Source organism: Onychostoma macrolepis, chromosome 18 (assembly GCF_012432095.1).
Source record: "Onychostoma macrolepis isolate SWU-2019 chromosome 18, ASM1243209v1, whole genome shotgun sequence".
Lineage (NCBI taxonomy): Eukaryota > Metazoa > Chordata > Actinopteri > Cypriniformes > Cyprinidae > Onychostoma > Onychostoma macrolepis.
In genome coordinates, this window is record NC_081172.1 from 30,584,652 (window position 1) to 30,605,162 (window position 20,511).

At 38.5% G+C, this 20,511-nt stretch overlaps 1 protein-coding gene and 1 non-coding gene across 2 annotated transcripts in view; both read right to left on the bottom strand.

Annotated features, from left to right (window-relative positions):
* Positions 1-20,511, bottom strand: part of clmpb (CXADR like membrane protein b) — a 97,417-nt gene that overhangs the window by 58,028 nt on the left and 18,878 nt on the right. The window lies entirely within an intron of this gene.
* trnaa-agc (transfer RNA alanine (anticodon AGC)) lies at positions 16,528-16,602 on the bottom strand. Its single transcript has one exon. It is a non-coding gene; the product is annotated as a tRNA-Ala (tRNA).

Below are 20,511 nucleotides of genomic sequence, written 5' to 3' on the forward strand. Positions count from 1 at the left end.
AAATGCACTCTAGAATGAGAATGGCCTTCCCCAAAATATCAATATAATAAAGTAATGAATACTTTTATTCATCAAGGATGCATTACTTTGATCAAATGTGACAGTAAAAAAATGTATAAAGAAGATTTCTATTTAAAATAAAATATTTCATTTAATTAATAAGAAATGTTTCTTCAGCACTAAATCAGCATATTGGAATTATTTCTGAAGGATCATGTGACACTGAAGACTGGAGTAATGATGCTAAAAAAATCAGCTTTGCATCAAAGGAATAAATTAAATTTTAAAAAAAATATTCAAATAGAAAACACTGTTTTAAATTCGAAAAATAATTTAAATTTTTACTGTTTTCACTATGTTTTGATCAAATAAATACAAGGTTGGTAAGCATAAGAGAGTTATTTTATCTTTCCCCACCATCATTTTTGATCATTTTCACAAAAAAAAATTTATTGTCCCCGGAATATTTTGTTGTATTGTTTGTTGTATTAACAAGCAATATACAGTATAAAAAGAAAGAACAGAACCTGCTTTTAAACAAAAATGCTGTTTTATTCTATCTCCATGCATTCAGTAATGTTAAGCAGTTTTGATTTGTATGCTGTTTAATTTTTGATGTTCACGTTATTTTACATGCATCTGCTTACACTGTCACATGTTTCTGCTTCCTCTTCACCATGTTTTGATCCTGAGATTCAGTACTCTTTGAGAAGATGCGTAATAGCGCCCCCTACCATACAGTGAAAACACGGAGAGCCGTGAAAAAAGTGTAAACGTCATCATCTGTTCGGATTTCCCAGATTTCCTTACAGAGACAATCTGAGCAGAATCTATCAGTTCTCCCAACATCCCTCACCCTGCTCATAGTAATCACACGGTTCCAGAGCACGTTTTAGATTACCCATATTCTCTGTGGATTAGTAGGTCTAATCTGCTCAGCAGCCCAAGCATGGCTCCAGTATTTGCGTTTCCATCATTCCAGGCACGGACAGCCTCCTGTGTAGCACGTCACAAGTCGCCTGGTGTGGAGGAGTCCGCTAATGGGGTCGTGAGAGGAGAAGCTATACGTTACAAGAGACTCAATTTCCTCGTACATCGTTATCTCAGCCCCTTTTTCATTAGCTGTCTCTCCATTCAGTCTATTTCTGTAGGTTTCGAGTTCTCGCTTACAACCCGTCTCATTTGTAAACACGCCTGCGCTCCATTCATTCTCTCGCTCTCTGTGGTGCTGATGTAGCTGACTTTGTGAATGTGTCCTGAGAAACATGTCTCCTCAATTCATGCTCACAATCACACTGAGATTACCCAGAAACCCTCCGGTGAGGAAGAAGGAGACACAGCAGGCATGATTTAATGAGCGATGGAGGATTCCCTAGAGCAAACACACATATACCACCATGTTTGCAGACGTGAACGCAGCATCGGCCAGAGCCTCCGGGGAAAGAGCAACAGAATCCGTCACATGACCTTCAAGGCCAAGTGTCTCTCCTGGTCCAGATAACGGTGGGATACTTGTAACCTGCCAGTCAAACACAAAGGCAGGGATATTTGCATAAGCGTGAAGGGCAGGGTGATCTTGACTTTCTGTCATACTGCGTGTATCAAACTAGCCGCTGCTGCAGATACGGCCAGCGAGCATCAGGGAACGCTGCCAAACAAAAATGTGCTGCCCAGAGGAACACGGTATTGTTCAGAGCTTAGCTCAGGAGATTTATTGTCTTATTTAGGTATCAATTTTGTCTCAGATGTTTCTCCTAAACTTCTTTCCTGACTCCAAACAGGATGAAAAACAAAAGTGTGGATTTGTTCACCATTTAGCCTCACTGCTGTACTGGAGATTTGCAAATTTCTAGTCCCCTATATGATCAACATGATCAAAACTTTCCTGAAAAACCTGTTGTATATAATCTACTACATGCCGTAGCTCAATTTTTTTTTAGCAAGTAAAAGGACTTTTAGTATAATTGCAAAAATGCCCATACAGGCCTTTCTATCTGAAATCTTTACTGATTTTTTGTAAAGTAAACATATAAACATAAAACGTAAGAATAATTTTTATATTGTTAGTAATATTTTAATATGAACACTTACTGGACTATATCAACTTAGGCTTACTTGATTATCCATATATCATTTTTTTAGAAAAAATCATGTTAAAATGTGACCATCAAATATGATTATCAGGATTTTGAGGAACATTTATATGTTCATCTCTCGATCATTATTGTATTGGACAGCATTATATGTTTTGCCCCCACAATGAAAACTACAGAGCTCTAACCATAAAGAATTTATTAAATATTACCAAGTATTTACTATAAATATCATCTTACTAAGACATTTAATGATATAGAGTGACAACAGATACTTATTATAAGCATTTTATGTAAGTAGTCTGTTATACTTTTATGAAAAAAAAAAAAAGTACTGACAAGCTATCAGAATTTCATCTTTGTTTTTGGTCATACAAATATCAGCATCTGCACTAATAAATTAATAAAATGACATGTTTTTTCCTCCTTGAATATGTGCTCCATATTCTCACTATATATGAGCCATAAAAGCTTGATCTATCAAATATAATACTCGCCAAAAAACACATATGCAAAGTTTGCAAGTTCCATTTAAAAAGTGATAGATATTATTTAACTTATCATGTTTTACAGGATTAAAGAGATCTAACTTGTGTGTGTTTCTCTATTGGTATTATTAAACCCTATTACATGAAAAAGGAAAGAAAAAGAAAAAAAAAACATTGCTTGAACATCTAATTTTGTTACACATGCACACTTGAATGAAACAGACTTGAATGACATTTACAAGAACGTTAGGCTCCAGATAAACTCCAGAGCGGGCATGTACTGTAGTCGCCCGGAGAGGGACAGTGGTAAAGGTGTGTGTGCGCTCTCAGCGAGTGATTAGCGGCGTAATGTCACTGGCTTTTATAAGAAATTAATCTTAATGTCACTCTTCCTGCATACTCTGAATGTCAGTGCCGTTTAATTGGCTGCTCAAATGGCACTGTTGTTTGTGTCCAAAGGCAACAGATGAGATGCGGGCAAATAAGGAAACTTAAAAAAAAAAAGAAAAAAGAAACCTCATATTGGTCTTTCTGGTGTAGCGTCACACTCCGCTGGCTAGCTGCTGCTGAGGTGAATGTTTCACCGACAAAACCAAAAGGAAAATCTCATCGCTGCTATGATTAAAACAGAGGTCACATGCCGTTTATAAGAGTCTGCCTTACAAGCCCTGACAACTAGCAATCGGTTTGAGGTACAAGAGTCTATTTTTAATACAAAATCATAATTAAAACTTTTCCAATAAAAACAAAAGAAAAATATATCGATATTATTAATATCATTATTATTATTATCATCAGCAGTTTGTAACTGTCAAGCAATGAAGAATATTTAACTAAGAATTCACATTAACTAAAATTTGATTCATGAGTATGGCTCATCAATCAAAATTGGCAAAGGAGCAAGTAAAATATGTAATTATATGCATACAATTCTAGTATTAAATCCAGAAACACATAGCAGTTGCATTGCAGTTGCATTTCAAAACCCATGTGTTAGCAATCAGGTTAAACAAAAACTGTAGCTTTGTCACAATGTAAGGTATAAAAAACATAATCTTTTAATCACAAGATTTTAGAAACATGTGCCTTCTTTACATGAGGTCATGGCAGTGCCGTTTAAACTAGTAAGAGCATCATACCTGAAGACTGCATGATCAATTTGCAGTGTCTCCATGGGACCTGCACCTTTGCAAAACAATTTGAAAGTCACTTGGCCGTGACAGCTACATGTCCTTTCCAGTACCCATAAAAGGTGTATTAAACACAGCAGGCCTTTAATCGTGTAAGAAAACCTGGAACAAACATTGTTTATACAATAAAATGTCCTGGATTATCAACTTTACAGAGACATGGAAATGAGGTGAGAGTCTAAAATGGCCCAGTCTCCACATCTCCAGTACCAGACTATACACAAACCAATACTGAAGCCAAACGCACAATGACTAGACGGTCACCTGAACACAACACATTCAACATCTACATGTGAAAAACACAGTCTCTACGTCCTTGAACAGCAGAACGGTTTAAACGACTCAGAGAGCATGACACAAATACACTGAAAACACATTCATGTGCGCTAACACAAACATTCCCGTTGCCAGTAAGAGCTGCTGGATTAAACAAAGCAGACCTGAACCTGTCAAGAGGAACGGTGTGGTGGCTGTGAGAGCCGCACATTTCCTGTTAAGTCTCACAGACACACACACACTCCTGTCACACAGCCGAACAGCTCCTCTCTACTCCAACCATATACAGGCATGATGGGAAGCCCTTGCCTTTCATGGGAGAGAAAAGGCTGGAGGGAAGAGAGAGAACGAAAGAGAGAGACAGCGAGAGATAGGCCTAATCGGCCAGGACTTTTGTCATGTGTTATTTTCCATGCTCATATCAATCACGTCATACAGAAAGAAACTGACCTAGGTAAGATGTAGGAGTGGGGAGAGAGACAGAAAGAGGAAGTGGGGGAGCCACACTTTTTAGATTTTGCCTTTTCTCTGCAGTATTTTTGCACTTAAAACAGACTTGAGGGATAAGGATTACAATTTCCATTTGAGAAGTCCTGCTCAGAAACAATAAATGGTAATTACTGAAAGCTTCAATAATCATAAAAAAAAAAGGATGAAAGGACGCTGACACCTTTAATTAGCTTAACTAGCAAGACTACACCGGTCAACTGGCTTCACCACAAACACTATGTTAATCCACCAGCTTCACCAGTGAGTACCTCTGTTTTCCATGCCGTTCCACCAGATAAACCTTCTGGAGACTTGAGAACAGGGATGTCCCCACTAGACTTCTTAACTAGAATAACCAGCAACATTACACAGGTAAACCAGGTTCACCAGAGACACCATGTTGATCCACCAGTTTCACCACCTAAGTTTTGTTAGCATGCCATTCCATCATATGAACCTTCTGGAGACTTGAGAACATGCCTTGAGTCGCCACTAGACTTAACTTGCCTAATCAGCAAAACTACACCGTTTAACTGGCTTCACCAGAAATACCACACAGATCCACCAGCTTCATTGCCTAAGTTTCGTTAAAGAGCACCTATGTTTTGCAAGCCTTTCCACCAGATAAATCTGGAGACTTGAGAACAGGGATTCTTGGAATCCCCAGTAGATATCTTAACTAGCTTAATCAGCAAGTGTTTCCATTCTACCAATGTATTCTGATGAACAGACTCACTTTCCCTGGTCCGGAAGGCAGGCCAGCACAAAGCTCATCAGCCTGAATTCCTTATTCAAGTACAGCAGCTGCTCCATCTCAGCAAGAAATGTGACTTAACTGTGACATGGAGCAGATTCCTCTGTCCTATAGGACGATCTGCATGACTGCACTTTAGGAGTGCACTCTCCACACTGCAACTCTGGGGAACAGCGGCGGGCTCATTATAAATGGATGACAATAACTGCTGCCACGCATGCACATTAGAACTGACATACTTTAATGGAGGCAGTTAAAAAGCCACAACATTTTTAAACAAGTTATGGGAATTACAACTGGCTTATTGATTTGAGCTCACAGTAAAACAAGTGGCTTCACTTGTTACAGCAATGATAGGACATGATTGCACAGACATGGGAAAGGCATGAGCAGTGCCACTGCGGACATCAGCACAACCAAAATAGCCAAACAAAATCGGATTATTTATTTCGTAAATAATACACAGTATGTGCATGTCAGTGATGCAAGAGTGGAGGAACCTAAAATTGACTGCTGTCCTGTGATGGATGAATTACTCTCTGCCATGGTCTGTTGCATATACAGTATGTGCAGTTGTGCAGGTCAAAAGGGCCCAGAAATGTGACAGAAATGTGTGTTTTTCCAGCCAACATAATACGGCCTGACAGTAATACTTTGGCAATCCAATGAGGGAAATTCTACCATTTCGTAACTTAATTCTCATTTGCAAAGAAGGAAGAAATCATCCACACACTCATAAACATATCTGACATCTTCTGACAACATATTTGAAAAATTTTCCACAATCCTGCAATCACATCACTTTCTGATTTACGGCTAGCTCACAGTGTCCAACAAATACTGAACTTTCTTTGAAAATCCTTTGGTGTTTGTTGAGCAGGTACCTTACAGAAGATGCACCTTTTGTACCTTATCTAGGTGTACCTTTAACGGTACTGCCCCAGTACCATGCTATTGCACCACCAGTGTAAAATGTATAAGGTACTGGAATATATCAAAATATCATGAAATATATCAAAGTGCCATGGATGTTGTATGCTTTTTTGTAAGCTGCATGGGTTGTTTCACCTACCATAGTCTACATTTCCCCCTACAGTCCTGTTGAGAAAATAATGTACCTTCGCATCAGTCATCTGAGGCTGAGTTTCCCAGCTGCCCTTCCTTGGATTCACAGCCATCCATCTCTTTAGCTGCTGCCTGGTGAGCCACAGCAAGAGGCAAGTTTCTATCTTCCTCTCTCTCTTCAATCTCTCTCTGTTCTCGTTCTCTCAGAACAGTTGGAGCTCTGGCATCAGCAGTAAGTCAAGAGCCCACAAACAGGTAAAAGGCACAAGCCTAACTTTACATAGTAAAAACCATCTAGCTCTAATGTAAGGGTTATTTGTGCTGGGGCCCATATGGTTTTGGTATGTCTGGCTGTGATATAGTTTGAAGTATTAAATTAGCCATAAGATTAATCTTCGGTTTTCCTCTTCACCAGGCTTGGGTCTTGTGGAGATAATGGTCAATCCAATTACAAAAAGTAATAAAATTACAATGTACATACATTTACAAGCATAGAGAAAGAAGAAAGAGTGAAAAAACCCTGAACTCCTTTGATCTCTTCTGGAAAATCCAGCTTAAGCTTGTAGTTGTGTTTTAAAATATGGAAGCTGGTTTCTACATGGTCCAAGCTGTCCTTCTTGAAGCAATAATAAAACAGCTACCAGATGGTCATACTGTACAATTAAAATATGGCCAAACTATTGAACTACCTAATGACCAGATCGGATCAGATAATTACGAGGTTGAACCAGAAAATTATTTTGGATAGACTAATGGCTAGCTTGAACCAGATAATGACCATTTGGACCAGCTAGAATAGAGTAACCATGATGCAAAACATAACTACCATCTTAAGTTGCATTTTCCATTTTTGTAGAGAGGTAGAAAACTAGATGCACTCTTAATAATGTTCTCTTTGATGAACGGCATAGGCCTTTTCTCTTAATTTTTTTTGTTATCTGTCTCTCCCCAACATTCCTCATTCCTCGTTCTCTCACTCTTTCATTAGCTGTCACACAGAGATGTTCCCCTGAGAGCTGCAAATAAAAGCTAGTGAACGTAGCATGTTGCAGTGACCCTCCCTTAACCGTGTGGACCATTATCAGTGACAAGCTTTCATCCTCAGTCCTGCTCTCACCTCGCCTGAGGCCCAAGGGTCTCATTCTCATAGTAAATACTGCACTGCTTAACCCTGCCAGAATCAGTGAGGCCACAAGGTTAACAGAGCAATGGGTGGCCATCTTTTTTCCCTCTGCTCTTACCACTTTGAGTCTTAGGCTGGAAGTCAAATGGGGGTTGAAAGCATCATGGTGTAAGTAAGTCCTTGAGTGTTTGGCAATAAATATAAGACTTTGCCTTCTCTTCAAATCAGATGCTGTGACATAAACGGCTTCCGTTTATCACATTTATCAGGCACGCTTAAGTACTTCCTATGAACTTTGACTCTCTGTAGGGGTTCGATAACCAGTTGACAAAGATCAGATTTTGGGTTATCTAAGGTGTCTACTGTTAACAATCATTTCTTCAGTTCCTTCATCACATCCAGGCAGTCTGAGGGGCTTTATTAGAGCTGAGAGGTCTGTGACGGTGAATCTTCCTTTCTGATTAATTCAGCTGCTGCACCGGGACTTGATGGGACTTGAACCAATTTAATCACACAGATGAGAAAGCCAGCCATGCCATTACTGCATTTAAAATAAAAAGATACTTCTAAGGGTCCCTGAATAGGGGCCCTGAATCAGCAGTCATTCAGAGCAGCATATGTATTCACAATTTGGCAATTAAGAGTCGCCTTTCAATGGGTGCGCCTGTCTTAAAAGAGGAAGAGGACGTCTGAATAGGAGGGGGTTTAATTGCTTTTTTCTTTTAAGTCCTGATTTGTTGAAGGAGAAACCCTGATTTGGAAGATGGGAGGATGAAAACAGAGGGACCAAGAGAGAGAGTTGGCATCTCCTAGATTGCACTGCTCAGGCAGAGAGAAGGCCTTGCTGTGCCAATGAGAAAACACAGTGAGCCGAGCCAAATCTTCTCGCATCTGGGACTGAGAGCGAGTGGGCTGCGCACACTCGTCCCCTCCCATCAGCCATTCCTCCTCACACTATAAACATCTGGTGTCCAAACCACACATTGAAACCTGATCCCTAGACTAGGACTCCAAGCCAACACGGGGTCATTTGATTGGCTGAGAGCGGGCCAGGGCATTCCAATGATTCACTCCCACCAATAAGACATGATGGTTCTAAAGGGCCTCATTGGAAGGCTTGTTGTTATTCTAAATGGTCCAGACATTAAAAAAAAAATCATATTCAGAGAAGCAATGAACCAAGAAAACATGCTCTCTCTGAGGACAAATGCCATAAAAACGACAGAGTAAGCCAAGCATACCTCGTTTTACTCAGACATTCTCACACACAAATGACTGTCAATTTACACATTTAGCAATTTTGTGAACGTTGAATCATTCTCCACTGACAGTGATGAGCTTCAGAAATTCTTTGCGGGGTGAATAGCTTCAGCAGATATTACCATGTAATTTCTGTTCATTACTCTTTCCTGTTACATAGAGACAGCAATCGTTCAAACAGTTGATTTGCTGGAAGTGGAATTCCTAGTGAAAGCATCCAGAGACAGAAGTTTCCATCATTCCATGACAATCATTCCCAGTTTTTTCATGATTAGCGCATTAGTCGTGATGATGATGAGGAACGGCATCTGCGTCGTGATTATTTGCCTGAAGTCTGAACACGAATTGACCTTGCAAGAGAGCAGATCAGCCTGCTTTCTTCTGATGACATGAAAGAGGGTAAATTTACTGAAGATGATTTGTTTTATCTATTTATATCTCAGTTCAGGCTAAACTCATAGTTTTGTCAAGGTCTACGAGTCCGTACTATATCAGATTAATTCATTGCTAAACGAAATACAATCCATATTTCATAATTTGATTAAAAAAAAAAGAGAAGTCTGCAAAGAATTCCCTACCTGGTGAAAATGTACCTCTGGGAACGTTTTTGCAAGACGCGAAATACGTACCAATAAGTACATATCACACTTGCTCAGCCGGCACAGAATTGGACTTAGGAAGCGGAATCCTTAGATACGAATCTTGTCAGAAACATGACTCGTGATGAAAGACCTGAAAGATGAGAGCTCAAAAAACAAGCTAAAACAGCATGCTTGCGATTGTGTTTTTCATCACAATTGCTTTTGTTCATACTATCGGGTGGGTTTAGGTGTAGTGCAGACGGTACGTTATTTTAAAACGTCACAGAACATTAGATTTATAGCGCCTCTCAATGGACATTTCAAGTCAGAACTGCGGTGACACGTACAAAACCAATGTCACATAAAACGTACCATGTGTACGTTCATCCCATCCGAGGAAAAAAAAAACACCCATTGGACATTTCACATTGAATATGTCAGGAAACATACATGACGTTACGTATTTCGTGTCTTGCGAAAAAGTTCCAAGAGGTACGTTTTCGTCATGGGACCAGGTTGGAATTCCCACACATAACCATTTATGCCAATGCACATGAAGCTGAGTTTTGTAAATGGCACATAAAAAAGACCTAAAGCTATTGCTAAACAGATAACATACGTGTGACTGCAAATCTGTTGAATTTCACAGTAATACAATAAGACTACTACAGAAACCTAAACTTTGTACTCCACATTTCACTTCACAGGTGAATGCCTTACTGCATCACATTCAATGCAATTTTTACCACCTGCCTACAGATATATCTACCACGGCATAAACAGTACATGCATGATCATGAGCATCATCTCGACGGTAGACATAACATCTTATATACCACCAAACGTATGTGAATTCGCCAAATTGAAACTAATCCTGCACACTTGTGAACAAATTTCTCTCAACACGCTCTCCCTGTCTGAACGAAGAGAGACAGAGACATAATTAATTTGTTCTTTGGTGTCTCTCCGTGTTGTCTTATGCTAATCTTTTCATCACAGCTCACTGTATCATTTTGTTATCATTCATTTCAGTAATAATCCTCCGGTGAAGTTGCAGCTGATGTTGTGTGCTCTGCTGAACCCCCCGACCCAACCCCACTCTCAAACTCCTGTAGATTGGTCCGAGGCAAATACAATCAGATTGATTCGGAAGTCGCTGAAGTAGAGGTGTACAGACATACTTGTTTAGGCTGGATTACACTCCATTAAGCGAGTGTGAGGAGAGAGGTGACCTACCACACTTCTCACAGAAGCAAAGGACAGTCTATGTGGTGGAACATAATAGGCTGTTTACTTCGTGTTGGACAGGGTTCTGCTGCAAAAAATATAACATGATTTGGGATACTTTAAAGAAAATCTGCTAAAATCTCTGTCTTTAAAGAAATATTAGTGCCAAAAGTAGCCAAAGTCTGCAGATAAATGCATATAAATACAGATTCCACTCACATACAGTGTAAAAATTTAAAATAAATAAATAAAATAAATAAATAAATATTTGTTAAGTACAAATATATTTAAATTTAATTTCATTTCATTTAGGACAAGAATCACCTAAACTTCCTTAAAACAAGATAGATTTACTTAATAATTACTAATGAGATAACGTATTCTTTGTTTTCTGAGATTTTTAATTAAAAAAATAGTTTCTTGTTTAATGCATAAATATAACCAAAATTTACAGATGTCAACGCTTACAACAAGATTTACCAATGGGTTAAAATTAAACAGAACTGAAAACATTCCCAGTTTGATTACAATTTTGACCAACAGTTTTACAGATGTTCTGATATTTTTTGACCAAAAACTGATTCATGAAATCATATCGTGCTATTTAAGAGAGTGAAAATGTATATTCTACAATGAAAAGTAGGCATTTATTTACAGATCAAGCCAAACCTTTTCTGTCCATGCCATGTGAACATTTTTGTATACTTTGACATTTAAATAAGAAGCCAATGTAAATTTCCATTGAAGCCAACTCAATTTTGGAGGTCCATCCAAATGGCAGTTCTAGCCTACTGTTTTGAAATGCCTGTTTGCAAACACAGTAAAAAGAGTTTGTTTTCAAAAGTAGCGCATTTTGCTCCTGGTTCAATAAATGGAAATATTAAAGCTGTTAAAATGACTACAGGGATTTCTCCTGCACACTGAAAACCTTGCTGTTTTAACTCATGTGCGGTGGTTTTTAGGAATTATGAAATGAGTGAACAAACAACGCTAAACAAAATGTTCCAGTGTTCTGCACTAATTCATTTAGAGCTAAATTGCACCGTTGTGAATGAATCCCCCGGGGCATCTCTCCATGAAGCTAATTGAGCACTTGAGGAGCTCAAACTTGCAGCTACTCCTGATTAATGTACCTGTGACCATTTGTAAGACGGAGAGATCTGAGAGAATATGAATGAGTCAGAGTGCGCAAGGAAAAGGGGTCATTCAGACTGTTAAGAGACAAATTAGCATTCCTGCTAATCGCACAAAGAGGCAGACAGGGAGACGGAGAGCTCTCGGAGGCGCTATCATTAAGAACTGCTAAATAGCTTTTCATTAGCGCGTGAAGCACCGAGGTCCGTGTATCTGCATGGGCGCCCAACTGCAAAGACTGAACTATCTGACCGAAGAAACGTTCTGGACTGGCAACTGCCCTGAGAAACGAGCGATACGATCGCTTCCCACCGAGGGACATTTCGTTATCACACCATTATTACAAACGGCTCGCTGCAACACAAAAAGCCAGGAACCAGAGCGCAATCAAGTCTTTATTCACGTCTCCACCCGGCCTCTGTAATTTATTTAACTATTTGCTCTAGTTAATGATGTTACTTTTAAAGATGTAATTACACACTACTCTCACACACAGTATATTTTCCTGCAAATAAGGAAGTGGTTTAATCGGAGAGTCAAATTAGGCAGCCAGTGCTTGATACATTTTATTGCTCAGACGTTGCTCTTTAATAGCTCAGGATAATTAATACGAGATCTCTGTTATGTTTCAGAACCGTCGCGCTCAGAGTTTGCTCCTAAAATTTCCTAGAATTAATAAAAAGTGACAGTGTTAGTATTTAAGTTTTTGCCATATCAGCCTCACGTTATATAAGCAGATTCAGATTTAAGGTTCAGTTGCATATAACAATACAATAAATGTTAACATTAGACATTAGACAAAAACCTACATTTTGTATCAACAACTCAATAAAAGATCTATAAAGGAGGGGGGAAAAAATTACACTTTACAATTTCGAAAAATCTTTCTTTTTTTACAGTAAAATATACACAAAGTGCATTTCATGAGATGTGTTTGAGTTTGTATAAAGATATCTGACAGAGGAGGTAAAAACTAAATTCTCCATTTAATCACAATATCATGTAAGATATCTAACAATTTAAGATACTTCACCACAAAATCACTTGCTTTAAGTGAACACTGTTTTAAGGACAGTGTATTACAGTATTTTACTGTAAAGTACAACAAAACATGAATTGCAGCGAGGAAACAAAAAATAAAAGTCTCCATCAGCTCGTTTTGACGTCTAGGAGAAACATATGAGATTTTTTCTTTTCTATTGGGCACCGGAGTAAATATAGCAACATTTAGATTTTTTAGTCTTTAATTTTTATGTCTTTCGTGCATTTCATTCTGACTGTAGATAAATGTCAGCCGGAGTTCAGCATTTTAAGTTTGTTTTGTCAGCGCCACAGCTGAGATGGAGGGAAGAAAAAGGGAAGAGAAAAACACAGAGCAACATCAAAGGTCTCCTCCAAACCCAAGAAAACCCATGTTCTCCGAAGAACCCCCAGAGACTGACAAGAACAGATCGCTGTGACTATAATATGTGATATTTAGGTGAACGGAGGGGGAATAAAGCACATACATATACAAACAGGAAGGAAGAAATGGCTTAGCTCTTTTTTGAAGCGCTCAGCTTTTGTCCTGTAATGAAACAGTTCCAGCACACCAGCCACAGCCGGCCACAGAGACGATCTGCGTTTATGAGAGAAGGCCGCATAATTCCTTTACTCTGTATTTGTTGTGTGTTGTGAATGGCTCAGCGTGAGGCAGCAGGTGCACCAGCACCGTTGATTATGACTGACTGACATCTCCCACTTAACTGATCGCACACACACACACTAGTACACACTCTTTGTTCTCGCTGTTTTTGTGATTGAAACTGTATACAGCAAGCAACCCCCCACTCAAAGAAACACACACACGCACATAATAGGTCTTTCAACTGGACTCCACAGTATTTAGGTGGGCAGCTTTCCCATGCAATGCAACTGTAGTATGCAAATCCCAGTCTAGGCTCACAAAATCACCTTATTAAACCTCATAACACAGCAGAGATGATAATGCATGTATTTACAGTATCTAGGATAAGTTTCAAACAGCGTACTAATATTAGTACAGAATATAACATGCAAGCTGTACAGTGAAGCTTTATTGGCTCCCTGTGGTTTTCTGTCAAAACAAGAGGTTTTTATTTTAATTTAAAATTTGTAAATTACTAAAAACTAAAACAGCCATAAATACTGGTATTGTCATTCAAATTTTTTGTAATGTAAAAAACAACTGTTTTTGTTTTTGTTTTTTTTACAGTAAAATATTATAATACTAGTTTTAATTTAGTATTTTAAATTTTATTTAGTACTAAAAACAACAATAACAATAATATAATAGTTGTAGTAGCAGTAGCAGTAGTCTATTATATTTAGTGTAACAGATGAGCTAGAGTCAATATCAGCCACAGTTTTAAACATCTTTGTCTTGAGTCATTTCATTGGACTGCCAAAAGTTAACACATTTAACACAAAAATGCCATAAAATGCCAAATAACCATATTTGTGTCCAGCATGGTAACTAGAGGCCATTTGAATAATTAAATATGCATTGCGATGAGGTCATATGACAATTTTGCATACAGTTTAAAAAGCTTTTTGTATGAATAATGCATGTTAGTTCACATGGTAATCAGCAGGCTTACTAGGCTTACAGCAGTAGTATTTAAACAGAGTACTAAACATTGATATGAAACATATACTATGATGGCCATTTTTGTCCTTACATTTTTAAATCAGTGAAATTTTTCGGGTAGAAAGATGAGTGACAGCAGGTGGATTAAAGCAGCGATCCTCCTGCTTGTATCATGACCTTCATCCTTTAAGTGCATTGTGGATTATCGAATGAAGTGACATATGCCTCCCCATAAAAAAAAAGATTACCGTTCCTCGATAAGCCAGTGTCAGGTGCCATTCAGCACTTTGTTACACATGACTGAAACAGTCTCTTACATTTGGAAGGGAGAACGTGTGTGTGTGCATTATTTATTTTTAAAATAGTTTCAAAAAATGTCTGACATATCATACGTGTGTGCAGATCAGCGGCAGCCTGGGAAATTCACAGGTTCCCAAATCTTGGCAAAGCTTTCTGGTATTGATTCATGTCTTTTGAAGTTACTCCCCTGGTGAACTAAACACAACTGCAATTGAATCCTGATCAATTCAGACAACCTGTGAATTTTGTGTATTAAGACAGTGGGCGAGAGAAAACGAATTGTGTGTGTGTGTGTGTGTGTGTGTGTGTATGTGTGTGGTAAAACCAGGAAGGCTTTACTTGGCTTGAGGTAGTATTCTGAGCAGATGTAATAAAATCGGTGAAGGCCCGGATAGATGGCGATTTTAACGATGCATTTCCAGCCAATCAGCTCACACAAGCATCTTTTACCGCTTACATGGAAAATGATACGGTTAGTGAGAAAGAGAGTGAAATGAGAAAGAAAGGGATTTAAAAAGGACTTTGTATAAAGGAGCTGGGAGAAAATAGATTTAAATATGTCTGATTTCTGTTTATCTTTTCATTGGTTTGCTCACTTTCAGTCTCCATTCCCAGCAGTGTTTCTCTTCTGGACGGTGTGGAGGGGAAGGGCATTGAGCATTCAGAAACAAGCACTGACCTTGGCCCACCCATCCCATCTGAGACAGGAGGAGGGAATTTCATAGCAGGTACCTGTGCGTGCACACACACACACACACACACACACACACACTTCTCTCCAGTGACTGGGTCTTGCTGATTCACACTTCTGGTTGGAGTGGGGAACGTAACCTCCCAAGGTTACCACACTGCCTGCAACAACCTGATCTCACAGAATTCCGTGTAATGTTCACGGACTTAATTAAGCCCGAATCTGTGATGGCATCACGGAATCACAGAAAATTCCGTGATGTGCTCACAGAAGACATCAGCCGTGGTCCATGCACGGATTCACTGGTTCAACACCAGCGCTGCATCGGACCACGTAAAAAGAGTGACTCCGATGCAGTTATACTTTCACTGGAGTACCTGACCCCACCCCTACCCTAAACCTACCCAGTTCTGAACAATAATGATGACGATAAATTCCCCAGTATCGCGTCGGCATATTGATGCTAAGGGTTTCCGTGCGTGGAGCACGGCTGATGCCTGTCGCTGACTTACATTGGTATCACTTCTGTGAGCCCATCACGGAATTTTTTCTGTGAGCCCATCACGGAATTTTCGGCGATTCCGTGATGCCACCACAGATTCGGAGGTTAATTAAGTCCGTGAACATTACACGGAATTCTGTGAGATCATGTTGGCCTGCAATTAAAATTTACAAACACACATAGAACGGAACTAAAGATATACTTATGGTATATTCACAATAATTTTGGTGACAATATAATATTAAGTAGCATTATTAATATTGTAATGATTATAATGACCTTTTACTCTGGCCATTGAGATTCTTTGGGATTCATTAGACTAGTTTTAGACTAGAGTATGAGTATGTATTTATTTAGGTTATATGAATTAATTCTAAATTCTGATTCAGTGATTTGTTTTGTAACATCACTTAAAATCTGTTCTGTAACGTTTTTATATATTAAAATGTTATACACAAAGTAACATGATGTCTTAAATATGTCTTACACAAAGTAACATATTTAGATAAACTAAAAGGACGAATACTGCTATGTATTACTATTCATATATTTATGTTTTAAATATTTAAATATTATTGTGTTAAATATTTAAATTTAGGTGTTTAAATATTTTGTGTAATATGCTGTTTGGTTGAAATAATGGTTCCAGTGACTGAAACATTTACATTTATGCATTTAGCAGACGCTTTTATCCAAAGCGACTTACATTGCATTCAAGTTACAGTTTTTTACATTTTACCAGCTCTTGCTTTCCCTGGGAATCGAACCCATGATCTTGGCGTTGCTAGCGCCATGCTCTACTATTTGAGCTACAGGAAAGCTGGCAAGGAAACAAATGAAAACAAAATACAAAACAAAATTTTCACTTCAGTTTCTAAATGAAAATTGTTTAAACGTAAACCCTAAACCAAATATTTTCTTTCAGTGCATCACAGAGCACAGAGATATTAAAAATCCAAATGATTTTTTTTTTTTAATTTGATTTTTTTATTCGGCTAATCAGAAAGGTTACATAGTCTTATACAGAAGATATTTTAATACACAAACGCACGCATAGACAGACAACTGTCATTTTCTTTGTACACTAATTCATTTTTTAGATCACATTATCAGAACAACAGTATGTGTTTGTGTGTGTTTGTACAGTTTCTCAGAGGAGTCTCAGGCCAAGATGCTGGATGAGGTTTAATGACTCTCTCTCTCGATATATCACGTCCACATATAACCGCACACAGCCTTGACTCGGCGGTACCTGTTTTGGTCCCCATCAGATCGACACATGAGCTGCTCTGGTAGGCAGGACTCAAGAGCGATTAGGAGGATCCATCATCATCATTTTCAATGCTCTGCCCCCTGCAGCAGCACGTATTGCACGCAGCAAGAGACAGAGAGAGTGGCGGCTGCATGTTTGAGATCAGAAAAATGAGGCGATGAAAACGTTTCCTCACACACTCGTGTGTCAAAGGGAACAATACCAATTCTGAGAGTGAATCGGGGCTGACCCTTCAGATTGATGGAGTAATGGAGTAGTGTGAGTGTGTGTGTGTGTGTGTGTGAGGGTCTCAGGAGTGTTAATGTGGATATTTTGAAATGCGGCACCCTTGAAATGACAGGTATTTGCCACGAGCTGATGTTTTAAGTACACAGGGGAATCAGGTCAGACCTGAAACCCTGCTGTCATTGAGGACAGGAACCTATAAAGGGCAAACCACAACGCTTCTCATTTAACTGTGTCCTTCCTTCTAAAACACACGTGTACACATGGGACTCCTCATGATGAGGTCTTTCTACCAATCGATTGACGGGAAGGTAACAATTTTTTGCTCAATCCATGAACGACTTCCTAGAGCACCTGTGATAAGCAGAAACAAGTTTAAAAAGGAAAAAGAGAAAGAAAAATAATAGAGGCTTTGGAAACCCCATGAATCTTGACACTAATGCGTTCATGCGATAATGTCGATTGATAAATCAAAATGTCTGCCTTCTGGACATGAGGGGTTATATGCTGTTCTCTATGCCGCATGAATATCCTTCTGAATCAATAGTGAGAAGTGGTTAAAAATAGAACAAAATGCAAGAGAATAAGAGAAATTGAGTGGCGATGGCACTGAAGGGAGGGTAGGGAAAAAGGCATTTGAGTTAACCCTACAAAGCCTGACATGTCAAATAATAGTCAAATAGTAATATTTATTTATGGCTCATATGATATAGTAAAAATGCAGAGGTCATACTTGAGGAGGAAAAAATCACCTCAATTTTATTTGAAGGTACAAAATGAGCAAAAATATGCAGTTTGGTAGAGATGAAAAGATCAAAATCTGACGGCTTGTAAACCAATACAATTTTTATTGTGGGGGCAAAACATGTAATGTGATGCAATATAAAGAAGATTGAGAGACAAACAAATAAACACTCCTCTAAAGCCTGGTGAATCATATTTGATGGCATACATTTGATCACTTTTTTTCTGAAAAAAAAAAAGTTTAGATAATCATTTATGTTATCCTAAAGTTATTCTTATGCTTACTTTATATAAAAATCAGTAAATTACACTAAAAGGCCTTTTATTCACTAAAAAAGTATGAAATATCAATCAGACGACAGGCAAAGATTGCAGAATGTGGAAATAGAGCAAAGTTTTCTTAGCAGACCCATGAACGGCTCAGCCAAAAATAAAAATAAATAAAAATGTAGCACCACTTTGTTGAGCAAGGTAACATGAATCACATTCATAATCCATTTTATGTAGGTAATGTGACATACTTCAGAAGAGTTGGGCAGAAAGGAAAATGCATTAAGATTACATTAAATGCAAGGCAAGGCAAGTTTATTTATGTAGCACATTTCATACACAGTGGTAATTCAAAGTGCTTTACATAAAAGGAAGTGAAATAGTCATTAAAAAAATAATCACAACAATAAAAACATGGAAATTATATAAAAAATATTTAAAATGAATTTAAAACGGTTAAGAATACAAAATGATTATAGATAAAATACAGTGCAATTAGTTCGGACATAGCACAGTGCTCATTCAACAAATGCACAATTAAACGGATTTAAATGTGACTAATGTTTTAGCACATCTGATCTCTTCTGGAAGCTGGTGGTATTTCTAACTGACTCGATCCTAATGATCTGAGTGGTCTGTTAGGTTTATATTCAGTGAGCATATCTGCAATGTATTTAGGTCCCAGGCCATTGAGTGATTTATAAACGAGAGAAAGTACTTTAAAATCAATCCTAAATGTAACTGGAAGCCAGTGTAGGGACCTGAGGACTGATGTGATATGCTCAGATTTTCTGGTTCTAGTCAGAATCCTGGCAGCAGCGTTCTGGATGAGCTGCAACTGTCTAATGGTCTTCTTTGGAAGGCCGGTGAGGAGACCATTACAATAATCCACCCTGCTGGTGATAAAGGCATGAACAAGTTTCTCCAAGTCTTGACTGGACACAAAACATCTAATGCTTGCAATACTTTTGAGATGATAGTATGCTGATTTAGTTACTGCTTTGTTTCCAAATGCAATGACTTCAGTTTTCTCCTTGTTTAACTGAAGAAAGTTCTGGCACATCCAACTGTTAATTTCATCAATGCATTGGCAGAGGGAGTCAATGGGGCTGTAGTCATTTGGAGATAAGGCTAGGTAAGTCTGGGTATCATCAGCATAGCTGCGATAGGCAATTTGGTTCGTTCTCATTATTTGACTTAGTGGGAGCAAATACAGGCTAAACAAGAGTGGTGCAAGATTTGAGCCTTGTGGGACTCCGCATGTCATGGACATCCACTTAGACTTATGCTCTCCTATACTCACATAATAACCTCTCCCTTCTAAGTATGACCTGAACCATTTGAGTAGCATCCCAGAAAGTCCGACCCAGTTTTCCAGTCTCTCTGGAAGTATGTTATGATCGACAGTGTCAAACGCAGCACTACGATCTAGTAGTACCAGCACTGATATTTTGCCAGAATCAGAATTAAAGCGAATATCATTTATTATCTTAATTAGTGTTGTCTCTGTGCTGTGATGCACTCGGAAACCAAATTGAAAACAGTCCAGGTATCCATTTGAGTTTAAGTAGTTGTTCAGCTGATTTAAAAACTACCTTTTCAATAATCTTACTTATGGAAGGACGATTTGATATTTGATCTATAGTTGCTCAACATGGTGTTATCATGCAGTTCATTTTCAATGCAGTTAACATGGTGTTAAATGCAGTTCATTTTGATTCACATTGACTTTAAAAGCACGTTAACCATGTTAGTTCTTCACAGCAATGAGGATGCTGTTGTTCGAATTAATTTGATGCCTTTGAGTGCAGGCAGAAGTCTAGAACGGTAACCAGCTGGTCAATAGTCCTGTCCCCTTCATGCCTCAATGTGTCTGTTACTGATGCTGCAGCAAAAAAGGTGCCATGCTGTCAATCCATCTTCAAGTCGATTGTTAGATCTTGCTAACAAGCACATGCCAATCACTCATTACAGCCGAGACTCCAAAGTCAGGTCTGGACATACCCAAGGAGCATGTAATGTCTTACATTGTTAAAGCCAGACAAACATCTAACTCTCCAAGGCACTTCAACTTCAATTCAAGTCTTTTCTAATGAAAGAGGCAAACGCTGTGATACAGAGCAGAACCTTGGCATGGAGTCAGATGTTTCTGTGAAACTCTAGAGGGAGAAACTTCTCCGAATGCCCTCCAGGGCCATAAATACATCCGTGCTGGACC